The 13,116-nt window shown below is 42.5% G+C and overlaps 1 long non-coding RNA gene across 1 annotated transcript in view; it reads left to right on the plus strand.

Annotated features, from left to right (window-relative positions):
* The window catches only part of LOC111932052 (uncharacterized), a 49,274-nt gene extending 37,907 nt beyond the window's left edge, over positions 1-11,367 (plus strand). The window contains exons 2-3 of the long non-coding RNA XR_015289345.1: positions 3,486-8,516; positions 10,591-11,367. This is a non-coding gene — a long non-coding RNA (uncharacterized LOC111932052). The remainder of the gene's footprint in view (positions 1-3,485; positions 8,517-10,590) is intronic.
* Positions 11,368-13,116: the final 1,749 nt, after the last annotated feature.

Here is a 13,116-nt window from a genome sequence, read left to right on the forward strand (position 1 = left end):
ACTTTCTAAATCAAACAATTTTGAAACTATGACCCTTCCTTGAAATCATTTTGGTTGCAATGACTCACTAGTTTTATGAGAAAACATACCATTGTGACTACACGTGATTCCCTACCCCCTTGTGAAATCCCAGAGAGAGCAAATTCCCATCCTGTCACACTTTTGGGTCCATTGCTTAACATTTCTTTGAACTGGGTAGACGGTTTGGGAGAATTTTAGTTCTTCCTTTATATAATAAAAGAAACAACCAAAAAAAAAAAAAAAAAAAAAAAACCAAAAAAATCACCCCATTGTATTGTGTGTGAAATGCAATAAGGAGATTAATGTCAATCTTAAAAGGAAAATTAACAATTAAATAAAATCCATAATCAGGCCATGAAAGCTCTTGAAACTAGCAGCTCGACTGGCTATTTTCTGATACATTGACCTTATGTACACAGTGAGGGCAGTGAGCACAAGCCTGTTCTCCATTCCCATCTGGGCGCAGGGGAAAGGTTACAACAGCCCATCATGCAGCTTCTTTGCTTTTATTCTAAGCCAAGAGGCCAATAGTTTCCTCTGTAATTGAGCTGAAGGATATTTAAAAATAATTAATAGGACTTGGTGCAACTACTATTATTTGTTGTGTTGTGTGCTTTCTAGTTTTTTATTGCCTGCTCCCAGAGCTTAAAGACTTTTCTTCAGAAAGGTTGAATACCAGCTCTTCTGAAAGTAGTCCCAAGGCAAGACAGAATATAAATAGCTCTGCAAGCACAACAAGCTGAAGGCTCCACAGAGGCGAAAGTACATCAAGTAATTAAAAAATACTGAATCATATAAGTAGGGAATATCCTTTTACAGTTGCAGGACATACACATTAAAAACACTACCAGGATCTGAGTTGTTTTTAACTGTCGTGCCAATGGGAGTTATGCACAAACAGGAAGAGTAAATGCACAAGGGGAACCGTCTGGTCCACATGCAAAACTCTCCCTGAGGCAGGCCCACCTTCCCCACTTCCCCTCAAGGAAGCAACAAACTTCTGTCACCCTTCTAAGAGCACGTAAGCCATGTGTCCTCTTCCTACAGCTGCAGATCCACCAGCATCGTGTACCTAAGCCATCCAGTCCCAGGTGCCTCTCGCCCCCTCCAGTCCCTCTCCAGAGGACCAAGAGCTGCCACAACGATGGCCATGGGGTGCACATGTGGATGAAATCCCCACCACAACCCCCTTACATATATATTTACTTATTTACTAGACCATTACCTATACCATGACTCTTTATTTTCAGAGATGTGGTTTCTCCACGCTCCCACAGGGGGAGCAAAGCCAGCCATGTGCACCAGCTCTCTGCAATAGCAGCCAGGTCTGCTGTGCAGCAGCTCTCTGACCGCACAGGGGAAGGTGTGCTTTAATTGGCTCTTTTTCTTGGGCCTTTCATACTGGGATTGATTTTCTAGGAAGTCCTGACATGGAACCAGTGCACGAGGCCTTCCGAAGTCTCAGGAGCCCTTGAAGGGGGCCTAGGCAGGGCCCTACCTGACATTGCAGCACCATCCATCATGCCAGCAACCTCCAGAGCTCTGGGAGCACGATTTCTTAGTTTACATAGCCTTTGTTAGCTCACTCTCCAGTAGCGTACACCAACGGAGATCAACAGCTTTCCAAAAATTTCCAACAGACAAGAAGGGACTTAGCAAAAACTAGACCATGTCCAAACGATGTACTGATTTGAATCAACCAAAAATGTGCTCAACAATATTTGGTTTTTTATTATGGAGATGATCTTTCTTGCCATAGAATCTGAGGCAGATTATCTTGCAATTAAAATGAGATTGACACTCCTTAAATCTACTTTTTATCTCCTTTTAAACATATGCAAGGCATAGGAAACAGAAACCTTATGGATGTGGACTTTTGCATGTTGTTGTTTACCTCTTTATTTATAAGAGCAAGTATATATGCACCACAAATATTCTAACAACTACTGGTGGTGCACTGCATGCTGTATCAGAGGAATAAAGGACAGAGCTGATGGACAGAATAATTTGCTGTGCACTGGTTTCAGCTGCCAGTGATTGCAATGGGAACTCAGCAGATGTTTTCTTGATAAAGGTTGTTTCATGTTGCAGAAGCAGCAGCAAAATCCATAGCATTTTTCTGCAGGACTCTGCACATCATGATTCTGCCATTTCAGTTAGTCTTAACAGCTGGAGGATAAAAAAATGTTCCACTGCATTATTTGAAATTTGTCACGTTGATTTAGTTTCATTACTGTTATTAAATTTTATTCTGGAATGGTTTACATATCAAGAATACATAATGGGTTTCTGTGTGGCCTGGGATTTATTCCTTGAATGGGGAAAGGACTCTACTGTGACACAGTCATAAAGCCTTATTGACTTGATCCTTTGCCATAAACATTGGATTCAGGGAATTAGACTGAATATTAAATTGATACAATGGATGTATTTTCATCAGGAGAATAACTCCTTCCAAAAGAGAACCTAACAGTGAGTCTAGATCTGTGGAATTGTTTTAGAAATCTTCTATTACCAGGCACAAATACAAAAATATTCTCCTAATTAGGCAATAAGGGTAGAGAGAAACAGCACAAATATGCATATTTAACATATTGTTCAGATACTGAAGGAAAATAAGACAAGAAATGTAACAAAAATTAAATGTGCACAGACATATGGAAGGATTTAAATATGCAAAAGGGTGTTTCTAAACAAAGAAATACCAAACACAAAAAGGCCTTTTAAAATGTAAGTTTTATTGAAAGACAAGATGAGCAAGCAAATTGAAATTACAGATGATACACCAATTGATTCAAATTCGGTTTTTGGACCTCTTCCATTGGGCCACTCACAAGTCCAAAAAACTTTTGAGTTGGCCCTAAATTTTGTGTTTTAAGCCAACATTTAAATGTGAGTGACTGCCATTTTGTCACGTTCCTGGAAGGCAATTTGCACACAGGAGAAAGCTGCTTTGTCATATAATGTAAATTACTCAAGATCACATGTCACCTCAGAGAGATATACTCTCGCTGATTTGTAAATTAAAGACAAGCCACAAAAGTTCCTAATTCCTTCACAACATAACTACTCATGAGTTTCTGCTGAAAGACTGCCATCAAAAGGCAATAAATCTTCAGGAAATAATATCACAATGCTAGCTCTAAAGCACTCATGATTTTTTTCCAACTTTCTCTGGAATATTTCTTCCAAAAGAAAGCAGATGGCAAAATACTCAGCGGGTCAACTTTTGTGTTCAGACACTCCCAGGGGTTTCCATTAATTCACGTTGTCTCTGCACAGACATAGACAACAAGAGAAATCGCTACCCATCCTTCCTTAAGATCACCACATTTTTCCTTGCCTCACTATCAGAATTTGAAATTATTTGAAACCATTATTTGAAACCAGCATGGCTGTTCAGTGCATTCTGGATTCATAAGGGGTAAAGCAAAATAACGCCTCTCGCTGAATTGGATTCACAGATCATGGACATGCCTGGGTCCAACCCAAATCCATCCGTTTCCTGGCGAAGCCCTTCAACAGATGACCTGACCTCACTGCTCCTCTGCCAACCCGGCCACCCAACCACACAAAACCAAGTCTTCTCTGAAAGTCACACAGCACTGCTGAGCTGAAGTGTCTCAAGAAGCTAAGTCATTATAGAGTACCAGATTTATTTATTTACTGGTTTACTGGGGAAGAACAAATTCCTTAGAGGACAGATTTGCAGAAGAATTCAGTGCTGACCTCATTGTGTCATTATTGATGTCAGCAAAACCTGCTGAAACAAAATAAGCCCAATGATGGATGAGTCTGAAAACCTCACATGCTGTAAACCACGAAGAGGTTCACAGCACCTTCATCCGCCGCACTGCTGCTAACGAACAAAGCCAGCCAGGAACAAGGGCTTCTGGCAGCTCATGAGGGAGCGTGTCGGGCCACACAGCCCCAGAGCGGTGTCCCCAGCCGGATGGGCGCCAGAGACGTGCGCTCGAGCAGGGAAGCCCCATCCATCGTGTTTGTGCCGAGGTCCCGGGTGTTGCCAGGGGTTACTGTGCACAGAGCGAGGGACGGGGGCCGCACAACGAGGGGAAAAGCGTTTCAGCCCAAAAAAGGAAAACATCGGCTACAGAAACGCAACAGCAGAGGCAAACCACCAGAGATAATCGAATGTTAATATAACCACATTCCTTTCCAGTGTAATGAAAAAACATCAGAAAGCATGAAGAACATGTTTCAAGTAACAGAGGGGGTTTTCTAACAATAAATTCAGATAACTCATATGCAACTGTATGAAGACTAGAAAAGAGCCACTGCAGACCTACAAAATCAGCTTGGCACACCTCCATGAGAGCTGTGCTGATGGGCCGGGGCCAGGCAGGACCCCCTCGCTCTGCTCCCAGCTGCTCCCAGTGCCCACAGCCACCACCAACCCTGACCAGGCAGAGAACGAGGCTGAAATATTTGCTGCTGGCACCAACCAACCATGAGGTTCAATCAGTCCACAAGTGGGAGGCAGTAAACCTTTACGGCTGCGTCCGCACCAATGGCATCTCCTGAGCAGCTGTGCGGGGGAAAGGCGAAGGAGCCCCCCACAACACCTGTTCTGAATGAAGGCAGCCAGCAAAACAGCCAACACCTAAAAGTCGCCTGCTCCATCTTCAGACCACACACATTTGCTGTTAGTCACCTAAATGCAGGCTGTTCTTCAGGTGCTTTCATTTCCCAAGCTTGCACACTGTGAGAAAATAATACTCCTGCTAGTACTAGGTTTAGAAAAAAAAACTTTAAATTTTTATAAGAGCCAAAAGCTGTTAGCTTGAGAGTCCTGTTTTCCATAAAACTCACATTCATAACAAGCAATAAAAATGGAAGTTTGCTGCAGTATAACTCACGAGTCTGTCTAAAACTTAGATCTGAAGAGATCTCCATTAAAGGTAAAATGTAGCATAGGCTTCATGCCAGATCATTCTTTTGTTTCTTTTCAATAAGAGAAAGAGTGCCAACTATGATAAAGTTTTACAAGGAAGTCACCCATGTTCTAACAACATAACTGAAATTAGCCATTCATTACATGTAGGCTCTTAACTACTAATTGACATCTCTTTCCTTCTCATCTCTGAGTAAGCCAAACTGTATTTCTAACTCAACATTGATATTTACTGCATTCCATATAAAATTAAATATTCCTCTATAAGAATTTTTAAGAGGAATCAAATGAAGAGACCTGACCTGCAAAGTGTGGTACTTGTCACGATTTTTATCAATTTCTTTGATAAGATTCACATTTAAGTCACAAAGTTGTAGCAGAACATCAGATGACACATGCAGAAAAAGCATGCTGCTCTGAGTCGTTTCTGCCTGCACACAGTGGATTCACAGCACACTGAAATCAAAAGCAGATTTTGCAGAGACAGTATTGAACTTGAGCTGCAACCAGCAGTATGGAAAAGGTACGATATGCAGTGGGCTGCAACAATGGTTCTGTCAATTAACCCAGCTACAGTGCACTGCTACCATAGCTGAGAGGACTACAGGCAATCATTGTAGCATACTCCAAGGAACTTCTGAAAGAGTGAGCCCTACCTGTGATCAAATTAGTCGCTAATCCCTAATATCCTAAGGGATATCCCTAATATCCTAATAAAAATATCCCTAATAACCTAAACTTAGAGGCTGATGAACCAGACAGCATCTCAAAAAAATTGCTCTATCCAGGAATGTAACTCAGAATGTTAAGTATTAGAAATGTAAATTATTAGATCTGTCTCATGCCCTTCTGCTGACAACAGGAGAATCTCCTGCAACATTATTTTCTAGTGCTTTTGTGTGCTTGTTTTTTGTTGGTTTTTTTTTTAATATACACACTATGTGGCAAAGAATGTTGGCTAAACAGAATAAGAAAGATTTTATTTTTACTTCATTATAGGTTTTGTTCATGCCACATGGTTGATTTGCCTCATTGCTGTCCCTTTGCTTTCCCACCCTTAATAGGAGAGATAGTAATACCTGTCTGCTCCTTAAGACATTCATGCTGATTACTTATCACTTACCAAAATCTTTCAAACTGAAAGAAGTGTCACAGAGGCAATATGAGACATAAATTTGTCTTTCACTGTTTCTTACTTCCTTTTTGTGTTGAGAGCCAAGACTCATTTCTGATAGCTATCATGTTCTAGTCCTTCTCTCATCAATTATTTGAAGAAGTTACTGTCATCCAAGGCTGTGTTTCTAATGATTTTTTTAGTTGTGTAATTTAAAGAGTGCGAAATCATTCAATTTCATCTTATTCTAGAGATCACTAACTATAATTATACATGGAAATGATGAAATGAACAAAAACTAGATATAGTCTAATCCACTTTCAGGGTCTAGCATAAGAAATCCAGGTCAGTTATGCTAATTTCAAGCAGTGTAAATTCATCAGTGCTTCAGAAAAATAAAACTGCTACCAAGTTATGAAGCAGAAGTTTGTTCACAACAAGGATTTAATTTTCCCCACATAAATAGTGAAGCTAAATAAAAAGAAAAATTATTCTCTTCTGACTATTTAATCAATCAAGACTTGCAAGTCAAATATAAACACACCTTAAACACAATCCCAAACCCAAAAGACACCCCTCTCCAAAACCTACAGCCCTCCCAAACCAATTGAAAAAAAAACCATATTGCAAAATTTCATGTTATGCAAAGAGTTCAAGGAGATTGACCTTGGCTCTTTCAAAGGCTGTAATAAGTATTCTTTGAAGAAAAGAAATGCCAGTGAGAACAGATCCTTTCACACATGAGAACAGTAAATGAAAGACTCAGAAATGGCTCTGACATTAAGTTCCTTCTCAAGTATTTCCTCAGTGGGGAAAAAAAAAAAGGAAGAAATGCTGGGAGCACTGAGGGAGAATGGGATGAGGATCCTGTGAAAGAAACTGCAACAACTAATGAAGGACATACAGGGAAACACATTAGGAAAATGTGAAGAAACAAAAAAATCTAGACAACATGCATTCTACAGGACTTAAAAGAATCAGCTGAACTCCTTTATGTTCACTGTGCACAAACCAAATAACTGAAAAATTAACACAGAGGGAAATACTAACATTACCACCTTAAACAACAGCAAAGATACTGCAGACAGAGCCTCGTAAATCCCGTTTCTGTTCCTAGTGGTCACTCTGTCTTCAGCGAGCCTTGGGTGCAGGGCCTGGAGCAAGGACAGGGGACTATCCAAGTGCAGATGAGCTTTAATAGGGGCACGATGCTTTATCTCACAGGATCTTAGCTGAAAAAGTAATTCACATTGGCTCAGCCATTTCCATGTGGCTTTCAAGTTGCTGAGGTAATGAAATTACAGGAAATAAGCTGCAATGTAGCAAGGTGGTGGGAACCGTCTCCTGGCTGCCATGTGGATGACTGCTAGAAACAGTCTGTTGGACTTCTTTATTAATGATCTGGAAAAGAGAGTGCACAGCACTTTGATGAAACTCACAGATATGAGTGTGAAAGACAGAAAGACAGTGTGCAAAGAAAATAATAGAGAATTTCCTAGAGAAGATAGAACCATGGAAACAAAATAACTAAAGGAGACTCAGCTTGGTAAATAATGCAGCCTGGGAAAACATCTGAGAAGGAGCAACAGGAAGGTGAAATCTCAGATGCAATAATGATGTAAGAGATGTAGGGAGACAGTTCACGCTAAATGGCATGAATTGGTAATGTGCTATGGAGTGAAAAGGCCAATAATGCACTGAGAAAGAAACAAATACCACTTTCTGCATGCTGCTGGTACAGCTCCATCTGGACTATTATACACATTTCTGGATATTGAAAAATTTGAGAGTTCAGAGGAGAGCGCCAAACATGATCCAAAGACTAAGAGGATTGATTTATGAGGAGACATTAGAAGAGTTAAAAATATAAATTGCTTGACTTAGAAATTATTAATGGGGGACATGGTAACAGCCTAATATTTGAGAAGACCACTGGTGAAGGCATTTTTCAGCAGGTTTCTCAAGGAACATCAGAGTCCAGAGAGCAACTGAGAAGCAAAACCATATACTAAGTATCAAGAAATGCTTACTGATCATGAATTATCATAATCTGAGGAATAATTTTCTCAGTAGGAGAGAAATGAGGCTTTTATTTCTAGCTTTTAAACACAGACTTGAAGAATTCCTTAAGAAACCTATGTACCCACAACTGTGAAAGTCTGAACTCCGACCTCTCTGATCCATTCCAGCTTAGCCAAGCTGGTTGCTGTCTACAGTTCCCTCTTCCACAAGATGATTTGGCCATATTTATAAAGACGTTACATTCTTATTTGTGTATCTTCCCACGCTTTTGCTACCCTGGCATTCAACAAACTAAAATAAATAGCTGCTGTTAGTGAAGTACTTTCGTTACTTGAGGGCCAGTGAAAGTCTCAGCACCTGTCTTACCACTGCACGCAAATAACAAACCAGCAGTCAGACACCTACAGAGCCTTTCAGTGACTGGGTTCTTGATGAGCTACATTCAAGGTAAGTATTAGATGCAAGTGCTCCTTCCTTTTTTTTTTTAAGGTGAAAAAATAACAGTATAGCAAAGCCCGACTACTCTGATTTGTCAGAAAGCTCATGGTTGGCCAATAATACTGGAAAAACAGTATGAACCTGGCAAGGCAAAGAGCTGGAAGGTAACTGGAATCCTTCTTCATCCAGCCACAGAGCGTTTCCTAGGGAGACAAAACGCCGTAACACATGTCATGCAGCAGCAACAGAAGTTTTAAATCTTGCAGTTCCCTTAGTTAGATATATCTCCCAAAGTTAGATTAATTGTGTATCTTTCATCTTCAGCCATCTCTGAAAGGCCTTATCTTTATCTCTGCTTTCAGAGGTCCATAAATTTCTGTGTTCAAAGGCTTCATCCCTTCCCCCAGTCCCTCTCTAGTTCAGATATCCGCAAACTCCAGCACGACTGGCAAATCTCTCTGTATTTAATCCCCTTAAATTATCTTCCCCTTCATACCTCCTTCCATGTCTTTCACCTATTTCCTTCCAGTGCTTCACTGCTAAGTTCATCCTTGCTGAATCCTTCTGTTGGCAGTCTCCTTTCTACCAAAAACTTCCCCATTATGGAAATCAACATTGCTACTTTCTTTTTTTCCTACTACATATTTCCCTGGTACTGGAAACCTAAAATATTTAAAGTCCAATTCAATTTTAAACCCATGAAGTTTGTTTGAATGTTTTCACTTTTTCCATGGACATCTTTTTCTCCTCTCCAGAGGCAAAATTATCCATAAACTGTTGCCAATGGTTATGTTTAAAGCAATCACTGAAGAACCTAATGTGAAATATATTCAACTTTGACACTTGTTTTCTGCTAAGTAAGGGAATTTAAATCCCAAAACAAAACAAAACAAAAAAATTCATTTATAAGCAGGCAGCTATGTTTTCAATGTAATTTTTATTCATGTTTTTCTTCATCAGATTTGACTGATTCAGGTAGATCAGTCCCTGTATACTAGGTTACCATAATTATGCACTATACCCATTTCAAAATTAGTTCCAGCTAGTTAGCTTCACTGCAAGACAATTCAGAGTGCCAATTGAGAATTTAACCTGGTTTGATGATGGATACATATAAACAGCAAAATCCATTATTTATAAACTGTAGAAAATAAACTCTCTAGCTGGCCAGGGACATGAAGCATGTGAAGGGTTTTCATTTTAGATGGTTGGAAATTTTAAACTCAAGCAGCTTTTAATCAACATCCCATTGAAAACAAATTTCAGCAGTTGCATTTCTCATTCAGCAGTGATACAATGTAACTGAAAATAGAAGCTCCACAGGCTTGATGGTCTATTACTCAACATGTGTTCATAATAAATTATATGTAAATAGCTATGGTGTAGTAAGAGAAGCCAGAAAAGACAACCAGTTTCAATAAGCTGGAGGGGCTGAGAAAAGGGCCATTTCTGTCCTACTGTTCTGAAATAATTCCTGTAATTCAAACACTCTCATGTATCACTGGTTTTTATTATTATCAAGTTGCAGTAGCACCTAGATGCCCAAGTCCCATAGTACTAAAATAGTTTTTAGAAAGCTAGCAGCAGTTATCAGAACTAGACACTGTTATCTCTCACTCTCAGCATCAGCAGCAGGGCTGGAGCAGGCTCTGGGCTGAGGAGGAGCTGCAGGAGCTGTGCAGAGGGGTGGTGAGCACCGAGGGTACAGGGTGAGGGCACCTGCACAGCATGAGCTCCCCCGAGCCTGTGATCCCACTAATTCCCCTTGGGCACTCAGCAGTGAGCGGAGCAAACCACCTGCAGGGTCACACCTCAGACCTTCCAACAGAGGTGGGGGCTTTATTCACCATAAAACCAAGGGGTGTAAAGACCATTGTTAATTTGGCCTAAATAGCCATGGTTACACAAGTAAAAGGGAATTAAGAAAAATGTTCAGCCTGAAGTACTGGAGCAATGAGCATCTCCCCACACAAGCAAATTTACTGAAATAGAGTGAATTCTTGCTGCAAGTAAAAGGAGGAAAAGCTGGCTTTATTTCTTAGTTTGGTTTCCTATACTCTTAACAGCTTTCCTTTTACTCTAGGTGAAGATGGCTAATTATGAGCCACACAGACAGTGAAGACTGCACACTCCACCGAGTGACCAAGATACAGGCTACAGTTTTTCATAAGGACATCATAAGAAGAAAGTGTTATAAAAAGCAGTCATAGATTCACCATGTGAAGCGATGGCCTCCATGACTCCCCTGCATTAATCTCTATCCTGTATCCCTGTGCTGTAGCTGTGGAGCCTCATTCATTACTGCCATGCTGTGGATCCACCTTAGTCCCTCAACTCAGGCTGATGGCTGGAGGGAGCCAGGTGCTGCAGAAAGCAAGTATATGCTGGAGACCTGCCCGAATAACACAGGACCTAGCATGGGCTGAGAGGGCAAACTGGTTCTCTTTGGACTGTGCATATTTCTGAGGGGAATGACAAAATTTTGTTGCAAAAGTTTGTGGCGATTTGGTAAAGAGGACTAATTGGGGTGAGTCATTGGTAAGAATTCCAGGTTGTGAGCTGGAACAGCACAAGAATTATTTAAATTTTTTAAATTATAATTTGTCATGAAGAAAATGAGAACACTTCATCCAAAGGCAATTTTACAAGAGTGACTGCTTTGACACGAGCAGCGGACAATAAGGGAGGTGCCAGCCCAGGAAAATGTGCCATTGGCAGGACACGCATAGGAAGATAAAAGCTAAAAATCCTAGTGAACTCTCTGGCATACCAGTAGATAATATTGCAGCTGATGACAATAAAGTTCCCACACTAATACTTCAGTAGGAAAAGGTGCAAATAAAGAGCTTATCGAAAAGCATACAGAAACAGAGCTTGATCTGTATTTAGAACAACTAAGTTTCAGAGCATGCATGGAGCTGTCACCTGAGGACACTTTCTCCGACAGAAAACAGAACCCCAGACTATTAGACATTATTAGACACTGGGGACTTGTAAAAAAGGAGGCTGAGACAGCAAAGCAAACTCCTCAGTCAAACTCAGTGCTGTCAAATCCATCTCTTCCTGGAACGAGTGAGAGCTGGTACTGAACTTCATGGGGATTCTGAGCTTCCTGGAAATTGCAGATGTGTATTTTTACAGTAATTGCTATATAAGTGATCCTTTAATTTTCTTCCATACATCCTCTTAATACCTTCTGCAAACTCATCAGCCTTCACTGGTTATTATCCCTGACCTGATCCATTAGGTCGACTGTATTACAGCACTGGTCTTTATTTCCTATCACACAAATAGGGTCAGGTGCACATTTAATGCAAACCTGAAATGTGCAGTGTTAGAAATGTGCAACCGTAAACATACTTTTGTTGGACAAAATATACAAATACCTAAGGAAAACAGCCCTCATATCAAAGGTCATAGGCTCTCACAACCGAATTCCGAAATTCTCAGCGGAATGAACAGAATTGTAAAAAGCACAGAAAAGAGTCATGTGCTTGTCACATTGTCAAGGCCCACCATTTACTGCACCTCAGAACAGCAGACTGTGACGGGGCCAAACTTTTTTAGCAGGGCCTGTTGTAATGGAACAAAGGATAACGGTTCGAAAGGAGGGTGGATTTAGATTAGATATAAGGAAGTTTTTATGATGAGGGTGGTAAAGCAGTGGAACAGGTTGGCCAGAGGTGCGGTGAACGTCCCATCCCTGGAAACATTCAGGGCGGTCACGCTGTTCCAGTGTAAAGCGCTCGGGGGTTGGACTAGAGGCGCTTTACAGCTCCGTTCCAGCGCACTCGCCTCAGTGCGGCGGCGATGAGGGCCGCTCGCAGCGCATGCGCACTGCTCGCGTGCCCGCTGCCTGCCGGCCCCGGCTCTGACGCAGCGCTACCTGAGCGCCGCCGTCACGCGCGGCACGGGGAGCGCGCGCGGTGTGACGCAGCGGGCGGCGGCGCTGTGACGACACGCGCGGCACGGGGAGCGCGCGCGGCGTGGCGCACGGCAGCGGGCGGCGGCGGAGCCGAGGCGCCGCTGGGTGTCGCTGTTGCCGGGCGGCGGCGCGCGGGGCCGCAGCGCGGGTACAAAGCCGGGGAGGTCGCCGCCATCTTGTGCGGCCCCGCCCGGCCCCGCGGCTCCCTCAGGCGCGGAGCTGCCGAGCGCAGCTCGCTCCCTGCGGGGCCGGGGGGACCCCGGCGCTGTCGCCTCGGGCAGCCTCTGGTCGGCTGCCGCCAGGTCCGGCGTGGCGGCTCCCTCGCAGAGAGGGCGGCCCGGCCGCCGTGTGTCCGACGCTCCTCGCTGTGGCGTGTGCCACAAAGGAACGCGCCCCGCTGCCAGCGCTCGGGGGACGCTTGCGAGCAGCAGGGATAATTTGCTGGAAAATTGAATTTGGGGGCAAAGAGAAAATGAAATTAGGGACAGAAAAATGATAAGAACGCTGAATAAGGGTTTGTCCTAGAAATAGCAGATGAAGCCAGTTTTACTGCTGTAGAAAAGGCCGAGCGCGCTGAGCTGCCTGACATTGAGGGAGGACGTGGGAGGTGGTGTAAGGCATAAATGCCCAGCACAGGTGCACTTGGGCTTCATCTCTCCCTTAGACCTGGAGTCAGGTTTATAG

The sequence above is a fragment of the Cyanistes caeruleus genome, chromosome 7 (assembly GCF_971803275.1).
Source record: "Cyanistes caeruleus chromosome 7, bCyaCae1.hap1.1, whole genome shotgun sequence".
Classification (NCBI taxonomy): Eukaryota; Metazoa; Chordata; class Aves; order Passeriformes; family Paridae; genus Cyanistes; species Cyanistes caeruleus.